Below are 24,590 nucleotides of genomic sequence, written 5' to 3'. Positions count from 1 at the left end.
CCAGTTCTTCTTCCTCCCTTGTTTAAGGGTTTTTGGGTATAAGGGCCTGAGGGAGAGAGAAGGAGGTTTGAGACGCTTTCTTCCACTTCCCGACTATTCCTTATTCTTCCTCTGTTCGTCTTCCTTCTACTACTTAACCATGGCCATTCTTCCCCAGCATGGTTTATTTCATGCACTTCTAGCCTCACCGATCCAGAGGAGTCGGAGTTACAAGCAAACTATGGTATTCCCTCCTATATGGTTCGCCCCACTCCTCAGGATAGTCCGCACCTTCCCCCTCTAGGAAGTATATCCATTTTTTGAGATCAAGTTTTACAAGGTTTTCGATTCTCTCTTCACCCCTTTTTCGATGATATTAGTATATACTTCGAGATTCCCCTTAATCAGTTTATTCCTCAATCTTTCTCCATCCTCATGGGTTTTGTTGGGGTGTCTAAGCTACTAGATTTCCCTTTACCCCCTCATCTTTTTCATTACTTCTTCCTTCCCCGCCGAGTAGACATTGGTGTTTTTAAATTTCAGTCTCGCCCTAAGGCTATCTTATTTAACAGGATTCCTCCTCAAGGGTAATGACGTCAGAAATTTTTCTTTATGCGTCTCCCTTCTTCTTCCCCTTTTCCTATCAACTAGATATATGACCTTCCTCCAGGTCCTAGTACCGACGATCTTCTCTATGATCCCTCTGTCTCTATCGCTGTATCTAAACTAAAGGGAGATAAATTTTCCTTACCAGCCTTGATTGCAGAAGGTTTAATGTTTCCTTTTGGAATAAGTTCTATCGACACCCCTTTGGAGGCATCCTTTGGTATGCTCAGACATTCTCAACTATGTTTATTAACCATTGGCTAATTATTTTCTATAATAATGCCCAATTCTTATATTTCAGCCGATGCTCTTCTACCATCTTTCATGTATAAGAACACTACTATGACTAAGTCTTTTCTGAATAATCTTGGAGAAAAATGGCTACAGGCTCGTCGAGCTAATCTTACTTCCTCTACCTTGGGTTTGATGTCTAAAGAAGAGCAAGAAGCGGAAGCTGTTGCAGCTATGGAAGAGGAAGAGGAACAACTTTTTATTACCTTAATCAAGAAACATAGGCTTACTGAGGATGTTCCTTTTAGCGACCTCTTTGGTACCTTTGTACAAACCCCCATCGTTCCGGCACCTATTTCTTTTGAGAGAGGTAAGGCACCAATGTCTCCTACCCACATTATCTCCAATCTTTCTCTTAGGATGATGAGACCGGCTCTTCTCATTCCTTCCTCTTCTGTTGTTATTTCAGCTTCTTCTGCTTCTCAGATGGCCATTACCCCCTCTGTATCTCCCCAGCCTCTTGCATTGGCCTTGCCTCCTCTAGCTTCTGGACCACGAGCTAAACGAACACCTTGCAGGAGATCTTCTCCGAGTCCAGGGACATCAGCTATTCATGTCTCGACAACTGAATCAACTTTGATTGCTCTACCATCTTCCATCCCTTCTAGCTCATCCTCTATCATTCCCAGTTCTACTACTCCCCTCATTTCTCTTCCTTCTTCTTCCACACAACCCTCTTCTCCTTCTGCCTCCACGCCTTTATTTAGACAAGCTATGGGTCTTCCCTCTCAAATGGGACAAGCTTCCGACCCTCCAGGTTACGGTTTTTTACAACTGCAAGGCCCACTATCTGAATCTTGGCTGCATAGCCAAGAATTATTAAAAGGCACTAGTATTTCCAGCCGCGCCGACAGTCATAGTCGCCAAGCTATTGCTGTAAGTATTTTTCATTATATATTGTTAACTTCTTATTACTTTCGCTAACTGTATTATTACTTTAGTTCCTTGCCTCAAGTCTTCATCTGGACCAGTTGGTCATTGCCTTGGAAAGGGAAAATGGCAAGTTAAAGGCTCAAGTAGAGGCATTGAAAAGCCAATCTTCCTCCTTCTCACATTGAGCTCACTCAATCATGGGAGAAGATAGCCTCGCAGACTCAACAAATAGAGAGTTTGAAAAAGCAACTGCAGCATCAGCAGCAGCTATTGGCAAATAAAGAGCTTGAGAGGAGAACTTTGGAATTACAAGTGGATCGATTACATTTCGGTCTCCAGATGGAAATTGCTTTGAAGGACAAAGCCCTCTCAGATGTTTCTCATAAAATCATTGTTTTAGAGAAAGTGGAGAGGCTTCATAATGTCTTTCTTTCTGATCAGGCTCAAGAATCAGCATCAAGAGATTTTGCTCTGCTAGAAGAGAAAGAACAAAGAAAGGCTCAGGATGATGAAATATCCTCACTTCGAAAGAACTGGAACAGCTTAAATTGGAGAGAGACGCTCTCAAAGATCAAAATACCAAACTACAAACTGAATTCCAGAGTTACACGGAGCATGAGGAAAGCCGATGGGAAGAGAGACGCCTAACTTATCTAAGGTCTCTGGCGTTTGTTAGTGAATATGTTCGTCGAATCATAGGGGATTTAAATCATTCTGTGGTAGGGATTCTTCAACAACTGAGAGAGGGTGGTTATCTACCTAGGGAACCTCCTCCTCTATTCATACACCGTCGCAGATTCAACCAAGAATTACTCGAGAATTTGATGAGCCATTTTGAGTAAGCATGGTCATGTATTTAAAAAAGACTTGTAATTAAAAGACTTGTAATTAGAAGATTTGTAATGAAAAGACTTGTAATTAAGAGACCTGTAATTAAGTAACTGCAATATTAAAAGAAAATTTGGTACTTACCTATTTTTCCTGGTTCGTATTAGCTTGACATTGCCTCCTTTGAAATGCTCCTGAGGACTAAGAATAAGTATTATTTTGTTCAAGAATTCCTTCCTTACTCTTCGAAATTAGATCGTGTTTTGATAAACTCCTCCATTGGTAATATCTTTATAGACCATATAATTCTGAGCAGTAAAATTTCCCATAACTTCCTTGAACTTAAATTAGGCAGGCGTGTACAAGACTCCCTTCATACTTCAGAAGGGCATGTAATTCCGAGCAATTTTATATGAAGAACTTCATGGAATTTCTGTGCTTTAGTTGAGTATAACATCTCGAGTAATTTTTAGATAAAGAGCTTCATATGATCGGGACTCCAGATAGGGAATGTAATTTTGAAAGATTATACGTATATAGAATCCCCCTCGAACTTTGAATCATGGTCTGGGGTGTATTACTGAGTGATTTTTATGATGAAATTCGCACAGCTTTGAATTTCCACCAATAATATAATCCTGATTGATTATAACGAGGAAATCAATCAGCCAACGTTTTTCAACGATACCTTCCCTCTTGATTGGCTCCACTTGAAGAATTTTATCATTCTTTGAGTCTTCGATTGGGCGTGTAATCCTGATTGATTTGGGTTTATAAATTATTATGCTGTATCAATCTCGCATGATTTTACTTATAATAATTTAAAGTCTCCGGTTCCTCCCATGAAGACTCATTCCGAGTTACTTCATGAGATTTTCCGATCGACCATGCTTTTATGATAGTTTAAAGTCTCCAGTTCCTCCCATGAAAACCCGTCCGAGTTACTTCATGAGATTTCCCAATCGACTGTGCTTTTATAATAGTTTAAAGTCTTCGGTTCCTCCTATTAAGACCCGTCCGAGTTACTTCATGAGATTTCCCGATCGACCATGCTTTTTTGATAGTTTAAAGTCTCCGGTTCCTCCCATGAAGACCCGTCGGAGTTACTTCATGAGATTTCCCGATCGACTATGCTTTTATGATAGTTTAAAGTCTCCGGTTCCTCCCATGAAGACCCGTCCGAGTTACTTCATGAGATTTCCCGATCGACCATGCTTTTATGATAGTTTAAAGTCTCCAATTCCTCCCATGAAGACCCGTCCGAGTTACTTCATGAGATTTCCCGATCGACTGTGCTTTTATGATAGTTTAAAGTCTTCGGTTCCTCCCATGAAGACCCGTCCGAGTTACTTCATGAGATTTCTCGATCGACCATTCTTTTATGATAGTTTAAAGTCTCCGGTTCCTCCCATGAAGACCCGTCGGAGTTACTTCATGAGATTTCCCGATCAACTATGCTTTTTTGATAGTTTAAAGTCTCCGGTTCCTCCCATGAAGACCCGTCAGAGTTACTTCATGAGATTTCTCGATCGACCATGCTTTTATGATAGTTTAAAGTCTCTGGTTCCTCCTATGAAGACCCGTCCGAGTTACTTCATGAGATTTCCCAATCGACTATGCTTTTATGATAGTTTAAAGTCTCCGGTTCCTCCCATGAAGACCCGTCCGAGTTACTTCATGAGATTTCCCGATCGACCATGCTTTTATGATAGTTTAAAGTCTCCGGTTCCTCCCATGAAGACCCGTCCGAGTTACTTCATGAGATATCCCGATCAACTGTGCTTTTATGATAGTTTAAAGTCTCCAGTTTCTCCCATGAAGACCCGTCCGAGTTACTTCATGAGATTTCCCGATTAACCATGCTTTTATGATAGTTTAAAGTCTCCGGTTCCTCCCATGAGGACCCGTCTGAGTTACTTAATGAGATTTCCCGATCGACTATGCTTTTATGATAGTTTAAAGTCTTCGGTTCCTCCCATGAAGACCCGTCCGAGTTACTTCATGAGATTTCCTGATCGACTGTGCTTTTATGATAGTTTAAAGTCTCCGGTTCCTCCCATGAAGACCCATCCAGTTACTTCATGAGATTTCCCGATCCACCATGCTTTTTATGTAAAGAAAAAAATGCTTGCACTAACCTTGTGATGGTTTAGTGTTTCTCGGAGATTTTCTTAGGGAAAGCCAGTAGGCCCTCCCTTAAAGCTCCCAATCGATAGCCGGTTGATCAGATAAAAAAATGTTTGCACACTAATCACCACGCCGTTTGAACCATATATATTTCTCAGGTGATATTTGGCCTACATTGTATTTATCGAATTAGATGAAGTACATGAATTATAAACATACTTGTTATTTGCTCATGAGGAGACTTCCTCAAATAAATTTGATTTATTCTCTCAGACATATTCTTGAATGATATGAGCATGTCAAGTTCGGTAAGGCTGTAAATGATTTGCACTCCAGGGATGCTCGAGGGTTCTTCCTTCAGTGTCCTGGAGATAATATGAGCCTGATGCCAGTTTTTCTATCACCTTGTAAGGTCCTCCCCATTGTGGTGCTAACTTGCTAACATCCCCAACAGGTTTAACATGTTTCCATACTAGATCCCCCATTTGGAAAAATCTTGGGATGACTCTTTTGTTATAATTTTACCTCAACTTTGTTTCTGATTTCGTCTATCAGATCCAGCTCCATGAGTCGTCAACTAGCGTTATCTTCATCATATAATTGCTTTCTGTCAGATTCTACTCCCACCTAGATAGGAATTACTGCTTCTCCCCCATAGACCATTTGGAAAGGAGTGATCCCTGTAGCTTCTCGGGGTGTAGTACGATATGCCCAAAGAACACTGGGCAATTCATCTACCCAGCTGCCTCTGACATGATCTAGTTTGGTTTTTAAGCCTCTTATAATTTCTCTGTTGGTCACCTGTGCTTGACAATTACTCTGTGGATACGCCACAGAGGTGAACGCTTGAATAATACCATAGCTTTTGCACCAATCTAAGATTCTGTCTCCTTGGAATTGCCTTCCATTATCATAAACTAATTTATGAGGAATACCAAATCTGCATATGATATTTTTCCATAGGAATTTAATAACTGCATCTTCAGTAATCCGAGCAAGTGGTTTCGCTTCTACCCATTTGGAGAAAAAATTCCACTGCTACTAATAAAAATCTTATTTGTGCAGTTGCCATAGGAAACGGGCCCACTATATCCATGCCCCATTGATCAAAGGGGCAGGAGACTATAGATGTTCTTAATAATTACGTGGGATGATGCAAAATATTCTAATGTTTCTGACAAGAAATACAAGTTCTTACCAATTTGTTAGCATCTTCATGTAGAGTAGGCCAGAAATATCCTGCTAGTAAAATTCTGTGAGCTAAGGATCTCCCTCCTATATGACTGCCACATGAGCCTTGATGAACCTCTTGCAGGAAAAATTGTATATCTTCTGTGCCAATACACTTAAGCAAAGGTCTGGAGAAATCTCTCTTATATAACTGCTCCCCTATCATAGTATACTGAGCAGCCCTCTTCTTAAATATCCTTGCTTATTCTACATTATTCGGAAGAATGCCCTGCTGCAAGTATAATATGATTGGTGCCTTCCAGTCACCTTGTATTTCTGCGTCAGCTTGTCTTTCGATACAAGATATTAATAGGGTCTGCTCCACTGGCCGATCCAGATTCCATGGTGTTATAGCAAAGGCCAATTTAGCTAATTCATCGGCTACTTGATTTTCGGATCGAGGAACTTTTTGTATATTTACTTCTTGAAACTGAGACTTCAATTTATCAAATGCCTCAGCATATAACTTGAGCCTATCATTATTAATTTCAAAGTTACCTGATAATTGTTGGGCTGCTAACTGAGAATCAGAATAGATGAGAACTCGAGATGCTCCTATATGTCGAGCGGCTTGTAATTCGGCTATCAATGCTTCATATTCTTCCTCATTGTTGGTGGCTCTATAATTCATCCTGACAGAAAGTTGAAGTCTATCTTCCCTCGGAGATATAAGGAGAACACCAATCCCACTACCTTGTCTGGTTGAGGAGCCATCCATATAAACTTTCCAAGTATTTTCTTCTTCAGGGCCTTGAACTTCTATAATGAAATCTGCTAGAGCTTGTACCTTGATGGCCGAGCGAGGTTGATATTGTATATCATACTCACTAAGTTCAGTCGTCCATTTGATCAATCGACCCGATGCCTCCGGGTTAAGTAGTACCCGCCCAAGAGTACTGTTGGTCAACACAATAATTGTGTGTGCTAAAAAATATGGGCGCAACCTCCGAGCAGTTAACACTAATGCATAAGCCAACTTTTCGAGTGTAGTATATCTACATTCGGCTCCTTTTAATAAATGGCTAGAAAAATAAACAGGGTGTTGCTCTTTCCCTTCTTGTCTAACTAACACAGAACCTACAACATTTTCATTGGCCAAGAGATATACCCATAAGGTCTCTCCCACTATAGGCTTAGCCAATACAGGAAGGGTGGACAGATAGTCTTTCAACTCTTGAAAAGCTTTGTCACATTCTTCGTCCCATTGAAATTTGTTAGCCTTTCGAAGTATCTTGAAGAAATGGAGACTACGATCGACCGAGCTTGAAATAAATCTAGACAAGGCTGTAATTTGGCCGGTGAGTCTTTGAGCTTCCCTTATGTTGCGTGGTGGTTCCATGTTTTGCAGAGCTTTGACTTTGCTTGGGTTGGCTTCTATTCCCCGCTCGGACACCATATAGCCCAGGAACTTTCCACCCTTTGCTCCAAATAAACATTTGCCTGGGTTTAGCTTGAGCCCATATTGCCTCAATGTCTTGCAGGTCTCCTCTACATCCCTGCACAGATCAATAGCTTGAAGAGACTTAATTAAGATATCATCGACATATACTTCCATATTTCTTCCAATATGTTTCTGGAAGACCTTATTCATAAGCCTCTGATAAGTTGCTCCTGCATTTTTTAATCCAAAGGGCATAACATTATAACAATAAGTACCTTCATATATTATGAAACTGACATTCTCTTGGTCCTCCTTAACTAAGGGGACCTGATGATAGTCCTGATAGACATCCAGCATAGAAATGTATTCACACCCAGATGTAGAATCTACTAATTGATTGATCCGGGGTAGCGGATAATAATCTTTCGGGCAAGCTTTGTTGAGATCACGGAAATCAATGCATACCCTCCATTTGTTTCCTGGATTAGAGACCAAGACCACATTAGCTAGCCAGCTAGGGAACTGTACCTCCCTGATGTAACCAGCTTCCATGAGTTTATTCACTTCTTCCTTGATGATCTGATTTTATTCTGCACTGAAATTTCTTTTTCTTTGCATGACCGGCCGGGCATCTGAGAAAACATGCAAAGAATGATCCATGACTGAAGGGGAAACACCCATGACTTCTTTGGGCATCCAGGCAAAGATATCATTGTTTTTCTCTAGGCACTGAACCAGCTCGACTTTCAATGTAGGATCAAGATCGACCGTGACATAGGTACTGGCTTCAGGTTGATTGGTCTGTATTTGGACTTCTTCCTTTTCTTCATAAACCAGAACAGGTGTCTTTTCTTGAATGGCATGAACCTCCATTCTTTGGATTTTCTGAGCGGCGCTGGCTTTAGTTCGGACGATCTCTATATAAAATTTTTGGGCTGTCTTATGATCACCCCGCACTTCCCCGACCTGGTCATCAATGGGAAATTTAATCTTTTGACAGAAAGTAGAAATGACTGCCCTAAACTCATTTAAGGCCAGCCGACCCAGTATCACATTATAGGAGGAGGGGGCATCCACCACCATAAAGTAGGATCTTCTTGTTCTCATAAGAGGCTCTTCCCCTAGAGATATGGCCAATTTTATTTGACCTAGCGGTTGTACTTTATTACCAGTGAATCCATATAAAGGAGTTACCATCTGTTGAAGTTCACTCGGGTCAATCTGCAGCTGATCAAAAGCTTTCTTGAAGATAATATTCGCAGAACTACCAGTATCTATGAAGGTACGAGAAATAGCATAATTAACTATCACAGCCTTGATTATTAATGCATAATCATGGGGTATTTCTACCCCCTCAAGGTCTCTGGGCCCAAAACTGATTTCTGGACCAGCTGCTCTCTCCATGCTGCACCCTATGACATGTATTTCAAGTCTCCGTGCATGTGCTTTTCTGGCCCTGTTGGAATCTCCATCAGTAGGCCCACCCGCGATCATATTAATGTTGCCTCGGGTGACATTGCTCCTGTTTTCTTCTTGCCGAGCGATCATGACGTCAGGTTGAGTTTTCTCGGCCGCCTGGCTTGTACCAACCGGGGTTGGTAATGCGCCTTGTTGAGGCTCGACCGGGCGATATTCCAGTTTGAGTGGACTTTACTGTTTGGGGTATTGTTGCCGATAATAATTTTTCCTTTGATAACGATCCCTGTTTGCTCTCTTATTTTTCAAAACAAAACGGTCCTCTGTATGATGACTGCTGGTCTTATGGTCTGTGCACCACCTTCTTGGTGCTTCTTGTTGCATCTCCACGTGTTGTACTGCTTGCGGACGATATTCTGGATGACGATGAGGTGGATGAACTACTCGAGGTCCTCTAGGTGGAGGGACAGGAGCAGGAGCCTTCTCCTTAACAGGGGTAGGAGAAGAAGTAGTGCCTTCTCTCCTGTGGGTAGCTTGAGCTTCTTCAACATTAATGAATTTAGTGGCACGCTCGATCAAGGAGTCAAAATTGACAGGAGGATTTCTTACTAGATCTTTAAAGAAATCATTATCATTCAGACCTTGAGAAAAAACACTTACTAATATTTCAGTAGTAGCGTTGGGTACATCGATAGCTACCTGATTAAATCTTTTGATATAGGCTCTAATGGACTTCTTAGATGCTTGTTAAATTGAAAACAGACTCCAGGGAGTCTTATGGTACCTCTTGTTGCTAGAGAAATGGTGTAAGAAAACCTTCTTGAAGTCCTTGAACTTTCGGATGGATTTTTTCGGCAATCTCTTAAACCAACGCTGCGCAGCTCCTCCGAGTGTTGTGAGGAATATCTGGTACTTCACTCCATCAGAAAATTATTATAATAATGCTGCATTCTCAAATTTTAACAAGTGATCCTCTGGATCTGTAGTTCCAGTGTACTCGTTGATCTGAAGACTTTGATACCGCTTGGGAAGCGGATCATCCAGTACACTTTGAGAGAACGGAGAAATGATTCTTTCCGGCGAGCTATCGCTGGCTATCATCTTAACTTTGCGCTTCTCCTTGTCTGGTGCTTCGCCAGAGGATTCCTGAAATATAGGCTTTCTTCCTCCCTGTTCCAAAGGAGTACGAAGGAAGGCTCGAGGATGCCTAGTTGGGGAAGCTGTAGCCGGAGGGAAATGTTGGAACCCCAAGGTGTTTTGATGTGATTAAAAAAGTTAAGTTAGGTCCTGTTTTGTCTAACCCTTGTGTCTAAGTGTGCAGGAGCTTAGGAACACTGGAAGTCGAGCGGAAGACGCGACTAGTGAGAAGGACGGCACGGGGAGAGAGCCGACAGGCTCGGTGCGTCCGAGGGACGAGGTGACCGTGGAAGAGTACACCGGTGGATGAGAAGAACGTGCGCGGCATTCGAGGGATGAGAAATCGGGAAGGAAGGCTGCTCGAGGAGAAGGCCGGAACTTGGGTTCGGGTGGGCCCTATTCCGGATGGCCGAGATCACCCAAGCTAGCGGAGCTGGAACAAAAGACCCGGACCGAGACGTGCTGAACCAGAGCAGAAGTCGCAAACGGAAAAAGTTAACTTCTGTTGACTTTAACGCTCGGGGCGCTCGGAACCATTCCGGGCACCCGGAGCAGCCCGGGGCGCTCGGAATCCTTCCGGGCACCCGGAATGAAGATTTTGACCAGATCGATTATTATCGCGATCTGAATGTTGGGGATAAAATTTTATCCCCCCTAGGGCACCCGGAACCCTTTGGGGCGCCCCCACCAGTGCTATAAATATAGCACTGGTTTGCACAGATCATTAACCAACTTGTAATTCATTTTCTCTATGCTTTCTATTCCTTTATACTATCAACGCTGTAAGAGGCTACTCCGCCCAGAGGAGAATCAGATAGTGCGCTATCTTTGCCTTGGATTAGCAATCCTCTGATTACAAACCAAGTAAACCCTCTGTGTCTGAGTTTATTTCTAATTAGTCTCTTTTGTTTATTATTACAAGTTCTTTTAAATTAGTTGAATATCCGAGAAAGGTTTGTGGTTTATTTTTGTAGGGCAATTCACCCCTCCCCTCTTGCCAGCCTCCAAAGGGACCAACAAGTGGTATCAGAGCAAGGCGCTTCAGGAGGACTAATCGCCAATCAAAGCAACAAGATGGCCGGACCAAGCATCATTCCACCAAAATTCGAGGGGGACTTCGTAGACTGGAAGCGACGTATTAAGGTATTTCTAAAAACTGATTTCGAAATTCGGTCTATTATGAAGTATGGTTTTGTAGCTTCGATAAATCAAGACGGAGAAGAAAAAGAAGAGAGACTTTGGACAAAGAAGGAGCAGAATGAGTCTGTAGTAAACAGTCGTGCGGAATATCACCTGCTGAGCGTGTTGCCGCCTCAAGAAGTCAACCGTATCGGAAGCTATTCATCTGCTAAAGAACTTTGGGAGAAGTTCCTGGAACTCCACGAAGGCACTTCCGAAGCGAAGCTCGCTAGAAGAGACATTCTCCGGAACAAGCTGATGAATATCCGTCTGGAAAAAGGTGAGAAGGTAGCCAATCTACACGCAAAGGTAAAAGAACTGATCACTGGTCTCGAGAACCTTGGAGAAACGGTAACAAATCGGGACACTATACCCTACGCACTCAACGCATTTCCCAGAACTTCAGAATGGACATCAATCGTCGACGCCTACTATATTTCGAAAGACCTGGAGGTAAGTACTTTAGAAGAATTGTTCTCCACTCTTGAATTACATGAAACCAGGTGTGCAGGAACAACAAAGGAATCAAGCCAGATGATCGCACTAAACGCAACCAAAAGGGATGAACCCGAGTCAAACTCAGAAGATGATCAGGAAGCATACATGGTAAGAAACTTTAAAAAAAATTTTAGATCTAATAAATTTAAAGAAATACAGAATAAAAAGAATCCCAGAAATAGAAGAAGGATGCGTTGCTACCAGTGTCAAAAGGAAGGACACCTAAAAGAAGATTGCCCAGAATTAAAGAAGGACAAAGGCAAGATTCCCAAGAAGCACAAGAACCTAAAAGCTACTTGGGATGACACTTCTTCATCTGAGTCCGAGATTCAAGAATATGCCGAAATAGCACTGATGGAAAGCTACGAAGGACAAAGTACATCAGAACCCAGCATCGATGAAGGGGGAGCGACCTCAGAGGAAAGTAGCGAAGCAGGGGGAGATTCAGGCTTCAAGTCTGATATGGTAAGTGAGGTATGCCTCTTACCCCTTGATCAACTTTACTTTGGTATTAAGGCAATGGCTAAATCCATGTATAAATTAGAAAATAAAAATACCAAATTAGAAAATGAAATTTTAGAAACAAAAAGAATTTTGGCAAAATCATGTCTTATAGAGGATTTTGATAAATTGAAAATTGAAAATGCAAAACTAAAAGAAGAAATAGAAAAATTGAAAAAGTCTAATGGTTGAAATATTTCTATTTTTAGAAATTATAAAGGCTTAAATTGGTATTATAGGTTTCACCAAAATCAAATTATAAAAATATCAAAGGCCTATGTACCTAGAAAATATTTAATTAACCCTATAGGAAGGAACCTCTATTGGGTTCTAAAAACTTGTTTAATTTAAAATTAAAATTAGACTTAGCATTTTCAGCAAGGAAATTAAACAACTAATTTCTTTATGAGGCTTTGTCTAGAAAGTGATTGTTGCTCCAATAACCAAGAAGGCCTAGTGCCTCGCCACTGCCTGGAAGTCAAGTATCGAAATGAAAAGTTTAATTGACTAACTGAAAAAGTATTAATTTAAATTACTTAATGCTTTAAAAGGATTATTCAATTTGTGTTAGAAAATATTTAAAATATATATATATATATATATATATTCATGTTTATATATATATATTTTTGGAGCATGACTTAGAAATTTTTCTTATGAAAATTACCTTAGCAATTTTTTTCATAAAAATTGCCTTAGAAATTTTTTCACCTTAGACTTGTTTAGGAACCCCTATTTTTTATGTGATCAAAGGGGGAGAAGGATGTTAAGTCTAGGGGGAGGTATATAATTTTTTAAAATTGAAATATCTTTGGACTTATTTGCAAAATTAACTATTTTTATTGCATATGTTTACCCTATCTTAACTTGGGTTGCTCACATAAAAAAGGGAGAGATTGTTGGAACCCCAAGGTGTTTTGATGTGATCAAACAAGTTAAGTTAGGTCCTGTTTTGTCTAACCCTTGTGTCTAAGTGTGCAAGACCTTAAGAACACAGGAAGTCGAGCGGAAGACGCGACTAGCGATAAGGACGACACGGGGAGAGAGCCGATGGGCTCGGTGCGTTCGAGGGACGAGGTGACCGCAGAAGAGTACACCGGTGGACGAGAAGAATGTACACGATGTTCGGGGACGAGAAACCGGGAAGGAAGGCTGCTCGAGGAGAAGGCCAGAACTTGGGTTCGGGTGAGCCCTATTCCGGATGGTCGAGGTCACCCAAGATAGTGGAGCCAGAACGAAAGACCTGGACAGAGACGTGCTGAACCGGAGCAGAAGTCGCAAACGGAAAAAGTCAACTTTTGTTGACTTTAGGGCTCAGGGCCCCCGGAACCATTCCGGGCGCCCGGAGCAGCCCGGAACCCTTCCGGGCGCCCGGAATGAAGATTTTGACCAGATCGATTATTATCGCGATCTGAATGTTAGGGATAAAATTTAACCCCCCAGGGCGCCCGGAACCCTTCGGGGCGCCCGACCAGTGCTATAAATATAGCACAGGTTTGCACAGATCATTTAACCAACTTGTAATTCATTTTCTCTATGCTTTCTATTCCTTTGTACTGTCAACGCTGTAAGAGGCTACTCCGCCCAGTGGAGAATCAGATAGTGCGCCATCTTTGCCTTGGATTAGCAATCCTCTGATTACAAACCAAGTAAACCCTCTGTGTCTGAGTTTATTTCTAATTAGTCTCTTTTATTTATTATTACAAGTTCTTTTAAATTAGTTGAATATCCGAGAAAGGTTTGTGGTTTATTTTTGTAGGGCAATTCACCCCTCCCCTCTTGCAGGCCTCCAAAGGGACCAACAGGAAATATACATGTTCTTCTTCTTCTGACTCCTTTCCCTTCCGGTGCTCAGTAGTTGAAATCACCGGATTATGAGCTACCGGCAGAGTAGCCCCAGTATGAGCTTGAAGTTGTTGTTGCAAAGCTTTTTGTACATGAGTATTAATGAGAAAATCTAGATCTTCGCGGCTAATAGTTAGTAGATTTGATTTTCCTGCCTCTTCCATCTTGTAGTTTCAGATTCAGGTGAAGTTTCCCACAGACAGTGCCAAATTTGATCCTGTCTGAGAAGCTTGACAAAACGGGAAGCTGGGAGAAAAAACCTACTGCTGATGAAGAATAATACCTGTAGAACACCGATTCGAGAAACCCAAAGCGGATCGAGGAGAATAAAGTCACAGAATGCCTTCCTCACGCGAAGCTTCAATGATGAGATAGAGAAATTTGACTAGAGAAAACCGAGATCCGGAGCTCCTAAGGCTTCCTGCGCACAAGATACCAACCAACACTATCATCAGTGACCTTAGACCGGGGTGGGAATCCCTGGCTAGGCCCTCCGACGCTCAAGTTAGTGATCTCTCTTCGTGTGGAAGCAGGAAGAAGATGAAGATGAATAGTGATTAAAAATTAGGGTTTGTAAAGTGGGTTGTGAGTGTGATGAGCCTGAGTATACCTGGCTAACGGAGAGGATTCCCCTTTTTATACCACTTCATATAACCTCCGTAGTCATGAAGTGGACCCCGGTTTGTTAGAGTTTGTTATGAGATGACGTAAGCCCTGTACTTGCATAAAATAACTTTTAAGGAATCTTTTTTGTACCCCAGATGTACCTCTTTTGTCATTTAGTACCTGCAAAAAAGTCTAGAAGCATTTTTTTCGCCAAATTAGTCAACCTATTATACAATCACATAAAGCAGATATTTTCATAAGCTATTCATAAATATCCCCAAAATGTTTATTCTCGTTCTGTTCTATGAGTTATACTTTATCACCCTTGCCCGGTTGTCCTGTCTTTACTATGTCATGAACAACCCGATATTATACTATGTTTTGTATTGGTCAGGATTGATCCGAGGTTTTGCACAGGTGGATTATTATTTTTATTTAACACAGTTCTTCATCTTCCGATAATATATTATGAATCCCGTATGGTCTTGTATTTGTGCATTCCCGGACGATCATATACATCCACCCGATATTAATCTAGACTCACATGCGTTAACTCAGACAATCCCGCCCGACGTTGGTCTTTCTTTTCTCAAGCGTGTTATCTCAGTCAATCTTGGCCCATATGTACTTAAGCCTACTACCCCGGCCGATATTAATGTATATTCTCTTAAGCATGTCATTTTGGTCAATGTTGACCTATACCTCTTAAGGTATTACCCGATCAGGATTAGCCTACCTCTCTCAAGGTATATCCCGGCCGGTATTAGACTATACTTCTTAAAGTATTACTCGATCGAGATTGACCTACCTCTCTCAAGGTATATTCCGGCCGATATTAAACTATACTTCTTAAGGTATTATTCGGCCGAGATTGGCCTACCTCTCTTAAGGTATACCTCGGTCGGTATTAGACTATACTTCTTAAGGTATTTCTCGGTCGAGATTGGCCTACCTCTCTTAAGGTATATCTAGGCTGATAATGGACCAGAGTATTCCCTGACCGATATTGGCCTCTTCCTCCCGAGGTATGTCCCGGTCTGTATTAGCTTATTCTTCCTAACTCTATTATCTCCTTTCCCTTTTCATCAGGGACCTACTAAACCTGACCCATATCAGTGTAGTAGAAGGTATAAGACTCTTATAGAAATAGTTAGATTAATGATGAGTTTTCAAAATTACCAAATTCGTTTCAAGGATATACACTGGAAACGAAAGTGAACATAGTACCTTCTAAGTTAAACCCTTTACTTGTTGGGTTTTTCGGGCCGCAAAAACCGCTTTTTGCGTTGTGGAAATCCCGAAACCCCACCACCGGATCCGTGCGAAGAAATAAAATTTGCGTAAAACTTCAAGTACGAGTTTCTAGCCTAGATCTACAAAGGAGAAGAGCTTTACCCTTGATGCGATGCCCTTCGCTAATCCCGCTCGTCCAAGGTTCGCCGGATCTCGAGAGTATCAAAGTAGATACTCCTCTCTGTGTATCCACACAAGCAAGAGATGGAGAAACCAAACAAAAGGTGTGCTAGCACCTTTGAAAGGTTCGGCCAAGGTGGAGGAGAGGGAGAGAAGAGAGAGCTTGAGGAAGAAGATGAGAGTTACAAAATCAAAATGAAACTCAAACATAACCATAAAGTGGCCGGCCACTTCAAAGCCTTTTAAATCTCCATGGGATACCAAGAGTCACAACTCTTGGTCTCCCTCATGAGGTGGCACACACATGTACTAGCCTTGATGATGTGGCACATCATTATTAGCCCACTTAATGCCAACTCACAAAGGAGGTGGCAAATGGTCAAGTCAAACTTGACCCTTCATCTTCCTCTCAAGTCAAGTCAAACTTGACTTAAATTCTCCCATTGGTTGATCAAATCTAACCATTGATTCAAGCCAATTTAAAATATAATGAATCTCTATTCATTGATTAAATTGATTCAATAAAACATAATCTAAATTAGATCCATTGAACACATGAATCAAATCGAGTCCAACTCAATTAGTTTAATTTGGATTACTCTTAATCCAATTTAGTTCATCACATGGACCTAATCCTTTAGGTTCATCAAATGAACCTAATCTCCATCTAATTGCCCTTTGTGTGTGATCCTATAGGTTCTTATAACATTGGTAATGCTCCTAAACCCATTTAGAAGCATAAGTAATGAGCGGTATCTAGCAACACATCACTACTACCCAAGTTATAAGAATGTTGAGATCCAACATCACCTTGTGACTACTAATTGTGACTCTTCACAATATATGACAAGTGTCCTTCTATCCTTGACATCTAGATTGATCAATGTGAGGCATAGACCGTGTCATCCTCTAATCAATCTAAATCTTGAATCTCAAGTAGACTCACTCAATCAAATGAGCTCAACATCTCATATTGACTCATTTGGGCATGACCATCCACTTAGTGGTCTCACTCTATCAAGAATATCGATGACACTCCCATCATATAGGAGGGATAGATCCCATCTACATCAATCACATCCCTCCACATAATTTGTTACATACCCAGTAATCGCCTTTATAGTTCACCCAATTACGGGTGACGTTTGACGAAGCCAAAGTATGCAACTCCTTACGTAGGGAACCATGGTGACTTCAGGTCCAAGGACTAATAGTCATACTAATAGCCACATGAGAAAGTATATGACACTCATATAAAGATCCATGATATTTTCTCATGGCGGGTCATTCAGTATACATTCTCCAATGCATACCCATGTGTCAACTTGATATCTCCATATCCATGACTTGTGAGATCAAGTCATCGAGTTGACCTATATGCTAGTCTTGTCGCATTAACATTGTCCTTGAATGCTAATACTTGACTAGGAATGATTAAGAGTAGTGTTCCCTATATCATCTCACTATCGATTCAACTAACCGATTGATATAGGTAAGAACCTTCGACTCAAGGACACTATTATACTTAGTTATTTGGCACCAATACAAGTAAATATAATAACCATAAACAAATGTCTTTATATATATATAAGAATATGATACAACGAGTCCATACAACAATCATAAAATGATTGGCTCTAGGGCTCTAACTAATAATCTCCCACTAGCACTATTGCCAATCAATATAGGCTCTAAGGCCCAATGACCTAGTGTGACCATCATACTTTCTCTGTGCCAAAGCTTTGGTCAAGGGATCTGCGATGTTAGCCTCAGTGGGTACTCTGCAAATCTTCACATCTCCTCTATCGATGATCTCTCGAATGAGATTGAAGCACCGTAGTATGTGTTTGGTCTGCTGGTGTGAGCGAGGTTCCTTGACCTGTGCTATTGCTCCATTGTTGTCACAATAGAGCTCTATGGGATCAGCTATGCTAGGAACCACCCCAAGCTCTGTAATGAACTTGCAGATCTAAACTGCCTCCTTTGCTGCATCTAATGCAACAATATACTCGACCTCTGTTGTAGAATCAGCTACTGTGTCCTGCTTCGAACTCTTCCAGCTCACAGCACCACCATTTATGCAAAACACGAACCCCGACTGCGATCGATAATCATCCTAATCAGTTTGGAAGCTAGCATCACTGTAACCCTTTATAGCTAGCTCGTCATCATCTCCATATATCAAGAAATATTCTTTAGTCCTTCTCAAGTACTTAAGAATATTCTTGACTGCTATCCAGTGACTTTCACCTGGATCTGACTGGTATCTGCTCGTCATACTCAAAGCATACGAGACATCAGGACGAGTACATAGCATGACGTACATGATAGATCCTATGGCTGAAGCATAAGGGATCTCATCCATGCGATCTCTCTCCTCTCTAGAAGAGGGACCTTGAGTCTTCGAAAGACTCACACCATGTGACATCGGCAGAAATCTCTTCTTGGAATTATGCATGACAAACCGAAGTAATACCTTGTCAATGTATGTACTCTGACTTAGGCCAAGCAATCTCGTAGATCTATCTCTATGGATCTGTATGCCTAGAATATGGGATGCTTCACCTAAGTCCTTCATTGAGAAACAAGTCCCTAGCCAAGTCTTGACAGACTGCAGTAAAGGGATGTCTTTCCCAATGAGTAGTATGTCATCCACATACAATATAAGGAAGACAACTGTGCTACCAACAACCTTCTTGTAGACACAAGGTTTATCTTTATTCTTGATGAAACTAAACTATTTGATTGCATCATCGAATCGAAGATTCCAGCTCCGAGAAGCTTGCTTTAGTCCATAAATGGACCTATGCAGCTTGCATACTCTGCCAGTATGCTGTGGATCTACAAAACCCTCAGGTTGTGTCATGTACACATCCTTGAGCTGGATTCCATTCAGAAACGCGGTTTTGACATCCATCTGCCAGATCTCATAATCGTGGTACGCTACAATAGTAACCATGATCCGAATGGACTTAAACATCGCTACTGGAGAAAAGGTTTCATCATAGTCAATACCATGAATTTGCTTGAAACCTTTAGCTACCAAGCGACCCTTATAAATAAGTCCATCCATATCAGTCTTTCTCTTAAAGACCCACTTACACCCAATGGGTTTAACCCCTTCAGGTGGATCAACCAAAATCCATACTTGGTTAGTGTACATGGATTCCATCTCGGATTTCATGGCCTCTAGCCATTTCTCAGAATCTGGTCTCATCACATCTTCCTGATAAGAGGTAGGCTCATCCTCAATGAGCACAACATCATCATGGTCAGACAAGAGAAATGAGTATCTCTCAGGCTGACGACGTACCCTATCAAATCTGCGAAGAGGTAGGTCTACTTGAACTGGTTGTGGTTCCTCAACTCCTTGTGGAACAACATCATCCACAACACTTTGTGGTTCCAGTTCAACTTCCATCGAGGCTTTAGTGCTATTGCCCACATCTTGAACTTCTTTAAGATCGAACGTACTCCCACTAGTCTTTCTAGAAACAAAATCCCTTTCTAGAAATACCCCAGTCTTAGCCACAACTACCTTGTGTTGACTGGGAATGTAGAAGTAATATCCCTTCGTTTCCTTGGGATATCCAATGAAATAGCACTTGTCAGATTTGGGTCCCAGTTTGTCCGTGAATTAATGTCTAACGTAAGCCTCACAACCCCAAATCCTCATAAAAGACATCTGGGCATCTCTCCCAGTCCATATCCTATATGGTATCTTTATTGTAGCCTTGGATGGAACTTGGTTGAGTATGAAGGCTGCTGTGTCTAGAGCATAGCCCCAAAGATATATGGGAAGATCTGTGTGACTCATCATAGATCGTACCATATCTAATAAGGTACGATTCCTCCTTTCGGATACACCATTCCACTGTGGTATTCCAGGAGTGAGTTGGGATAGGATCCCACACTCAGCTAGATAGTCACGAAACTCATGGCTAAGGTGTTCTCCACCTCGATCTGATCGAAGTATCTTAATACTCTTGCCAAGCTAGTTTTGTACTTCATTCTTGAATTCCTTAAACTTTTCAAAGGATTCTGATTTATGTGTCATCATATACACATAACCATATCTACTGAAGTCATCAGTAAATGTAATGAAGTACCTATAACCACCTCTAGCAGCGACATTGAAAGGGCCACATACATCACTATGTATAAGTCCTAATAAGTCAGTCGCTCTCTCGCTGTGTCCATTAAAGGGAGTCTTAGTCATCTTGCCCAGTAAGCATTGTTGGATCGTGAAGTTTCGCTAGAGGGGGGGGGGTGAATAGTGATTATAAAAATTTAGACAAGAGCAAGCGCAGCGAAAAGACGAAATTAAAACAATGCTAACACAATAACCAATTTTACTTGGTTCAGAGCTTTTGGCGACTCCTACTCCAAGGCCCGCACACCAGGGTGCTTTCGTTGGGCAATTCACTAGCAATTCGAATAATCATTTTACAATTGAAAGTACATTTGCTTATGAAAAATAAAGTAGTACCGACAAAGGAAGAAATCAAAAAGAAAAGAGCGCATTGTCGGAGCTTTGTGGCGTCGTAGGAGTACATCAGAGCAGATCGTCAATTCAGAGTTGTTGTTGAAGCTCCACCCCTGCCCCTTCTTTTATATGAAGCTCGGGGCACCCCGGATCCCTTCCGGGCGCCCTGGTGGGACGTAGCAGGTCCAACCAGTGAGCTCCACGTGGCGACGACGTGTTTAGATAAAAATCGCCTCCCGGGCGCCCGGACCACCTTTTTCCAGGGAGCACCTTTCCTGCAAAACAAGGTTATCCCGAGGCAAATATATAAATTATAACCTGCAAAACAGAGTGTTAGTTCAGTTTATAGTTTAGCAAAAATAGCTTGACTTAGATTCCGTCTTTCCGAGACTGGAATCTAGTCACGATCTCGACTTAGATATCCGAAATGGATCTAAGTCGAATCAACGCCTAATGTTCCCTTCGCGGGAACGCGTCCTCACAGTCACTCCCTTCCAGTGACTTACCTTTACTCACCTGCCAGACGTCCGGTCAGCCCTTCGACCCGTCTGGACTTCTCGCCAAGCGTCTGGACTTCTCGCCAAGCATCCGGTCAGCCCGTCAACCCGCTTGGACTTCTCGCCAACTATCTGGTCAGCCCGTCAACCTTGTTGGACTTCTCGCCAAGCGTCCGATCAGCCCGTCGACCCGCTTGGACTTCGTGCCAGACATCCGGTCAGCCCGTCGACTTGTCTGGACTTTGCCTGCACACTCGGTTAGAGTGTTAGACCACGACAAACCTAACTTAACCTGATTTGTCATTCATCAAAACCTGAGTTTGACCGTTAGTGCTAACTGCACCAACAATCTCTCCCTTTTTAATGGAATGACAACCTGGTTAAGTTAGTAAAAAATATATGCGAGTAAAAAGAGTTAAACATTTTGTTCTAGCATGAGGTTTAAGTTGGTTTTTAACTTTGACATTTTGTTTTCTAACTTAACCACCTATCCCTCCCCCGTTGGCATTCATCAAACAAGGATATAATTTAAACATTTAAAAATACAGAATGCATAAAAAAATGTAAGGAATGATGTCTAGTTAACTTGGGGGAGTTTAAATTTTTTGAAGACTTGTTTAAATTATTAGCTTTAGCTTTTGGAAAATAGCTAAGTTTTAAAAGAGTGGCCAATATTTTTAAGGATCATTTACAAAATTAATTTAATTTTCAAAAATGACTTTGCAAACTCAAAAGAGAATTTTCTAATAAAAAGTTTGAAAAGCTAATTTTCTAATATAAGTGTATAAGTTTCAAATTTTAGGATAAGGTAAATTTTCAAAATATGTTTCAATTTTGAAGTATTTTTCAAACATAAGTTTTGAAAATCAAAATTTTAAGGCTAAGTTTTTGAAACTAGATTTTCCAAACAACATTTTTCAAATTTGAAAAAGATTTCAAAGCTGAGTTTTAAAAGCTATTTACTTTTCAAAACTGATTGAAACTAAGTTTGAAAAAAAAATCTTAGTTTATAAAATCTAATTGAAGAATTTAGTTTTATAAAGGCTTGTTTTAAAAAAATTTGAAACATAAGATTTCAAAAACTAAGTTTGAAAACTTTTCTTTTCAAGACTTATTAAGTTTGTAAAAACTTTAAATTTGAAACCAAAATTCAATTTGAATCAAAAATATTAGAAAAGATATTATGTTTAAGGTGGAGAAAATAATTTTGGTGTTAAGTGTTGATTTAATCCCCCCTAAACCTGACATCTAAAATAGCCGTCTAACTAATTAGGTACTTACTGACTATCAGAAGATAGCAGCTTTCACTTGGTTAGTCAAGTTAAGTTCATTGTGATCAGTTAGCGGTTGACTAAACTGAATAACTTAACTTGATTAATGTATGTTTTGAATTTAACGCCCAGACTTATATTGATGCACTGACATAAGCATCTTAAGTCCAGGCAATTGGCCTATACATCTCATCCCTTTCTATGTATGTCAATCACAAGCAAAGTAAACCTAGGGTGTTGGTGAGATGCTCAAATACTAGTCCTGGGGGAACATGATTTCTAAAGGGATTTTTCTAGTCTAAGGCTAAAGTTATTTTGAAATTCTAAAAGTAGGAAGGTTTTGAAAAAATAAAATAATTTTAACCTAGAATTTAAAACAATTATTTTTAAAAAAATAGTTTTGAATTTTGAAAAGTCCTAGTCTATTAAGCACATTCCTAATTTTCTACGCAGATTGCTAAATTCACTTTCAGGGAGTGGTTTTGTGAATATGTCAGCTAAATTGGATTTGGACTCAATGTATTTGAGTTCAATGTCCCCTTTAGTAACATGATCCCTGATAAAGTGATGCCTAATTTTAATATGTTTAGTTCTGGAATGATGCACTAGATTTTTTGTTAGGTTAATTGAGCTAATGTTATCAATTAAGACTTTGACATTTGTAAGGTTCAAGTTAAAATCTTTTAGGGTGTGCATCATCCATAATAATTGTGCAACACACTCTCCTATTGCTATATATTCTGACTCAGTTGTAGATAAGGCAACACAGTGTTGCTTTCTACTAAACCAGCTGACAAGTGATGGACCCAATAATTGACATCCGTAACTTGTGCTTTTGCGGTCTAATTTGCATCCAGTATAATCTGAGTCAGAATACCCTATTAATTCAAAATTATTAGTCCTAGGATACCAAATACCTACATTTGTTGTTCCTTTAAGGTATCTAAAGATTCTTTTGACTTGAGTCAAATGAGATTCTTTAGCACAGGTTTGGTATCTGGCACACATACTGACTGCAAATAAGATATCCGGTCGACTTGCAGTTAGGTATAGTAGGCTACCTATGACACTCCTATAATGTTTTAGATCAACTGGTTTTTCATTGGGATCATCATCTAGGATTGTGTTTACTGCCATAGGTGTTTTTATCTCTTTGGTGTTTTCCATTCCAAATTTTTTAAGTAATTCCTTAGTATGTAGTTACCTTCATTTGTCTGTTTGATTTGTAATCCTAAAAAGTAGGTTAATTTGCCTACCAGACTCATTTCAAACTCGTGTTCCATTAAACTTGTAAATTCATCTAAGAATTCTGAATTTGTTGAACCAAAGATTATGTCATCTACGTAAATTTGTGCTATAAAAATATCTTCTTTTATTAATTTGACAAATAAGGTTGGGTCAATTTGTCCTTGGTTAAATCCTTTAGAGATTAGGTAAGACATTAGTCTTTCATACTAAGCCCTAGGTGCTTGCTTAAGTCCATATAAGGCTTTCTTCAATTTATAGACATAATCAGGGTGTTCTAGACTCTCAAACCCAGGTGGTTGTCCTACGTAGATTTCTCCTTTTATTAGTCCATTTAGGAATGCTGACTTAACATCCATTTTGTATAGTCTAAACCCTTTGTGTGCTGCATAACTTAGTAACATCCTAATGAACTCTAGTCTAGCTACTGGGGCATATGTTTCATCATAGTCAAGTCCTTCCACTTGACTGAACTCCTTAGCAACTAGCCTGGCCTTATTTCTAGTAATTTCACCAGTTTCACTTAGTTTGTTTCTAAATACCCATTTTGTTTCTATTATTTTCTTATTCTTGGGTGGTGGTACTAAGTCCCAAACTTCATTACGCTCAAATTGAGCTAATTCTTCTTGCATAGCTATGACCCAGTCTGGGTCAAATAGTGATTTAGTTATGGTTTTGGGTTCAATTTTTGAGATTAAAGATATTTGACTTAGATTTCTAAAGGAAGATCTAGTTTGAACCCTAAGATCTGGGTCACTAATTATTTGATTAGTTGGGTGATTTGGATTGACTCTTATTGTTCTAGGGGGTTGACTCTCCTGAGGTTGTTCTTCTTCTTCATGACTTAGGATTTGGTTGGTTCCTTCAGAGTTATTATTTTCTTGAACAAATTCACTTGATTGATGTTGTGTTTGTTCTTGGTTTTGTTTGGATTCTTCAAATTTCACATTAGTGGTTTCTTCAATTCTTAAGGTAACCTTATTGTAAACCCTGTAGCCTCTACTATTTAGGGAGTATCCTAAGAAAATTCCATTTTCAACCTTGGAGGTGAATTTTCATAAATGTTCTCTTGTGTTTAAGATAAAAGTTGGGCACCCAAATACTCTAAAGTATTTTATATTGGGTTGTTTATTGTAATAAACTTCAAAAAATGTTTTGTTATGAGTTTTGTTTAGTGTTGT

The sequence above is a fragment of the Zingiber officinale genome, chromosome 10A (assembly GCF_018446385.1).
Source record: "Zingiber officinale cultivar Zhangliang chromosome 10A, Zo_v1.1, whole genome shotgun sequence".
Lineage (NCBI taxonomy): Eukaryota > Viridiplantae > Streptophyta > Magnoliopsida > Zingiberales > Zingiberaceae > Zingiber > Zingiber officinale.
The sequence above is the reverse complement of the archived record's forward strand: the minus strand, read 5'-3'. Positions refer to the sequence as shown.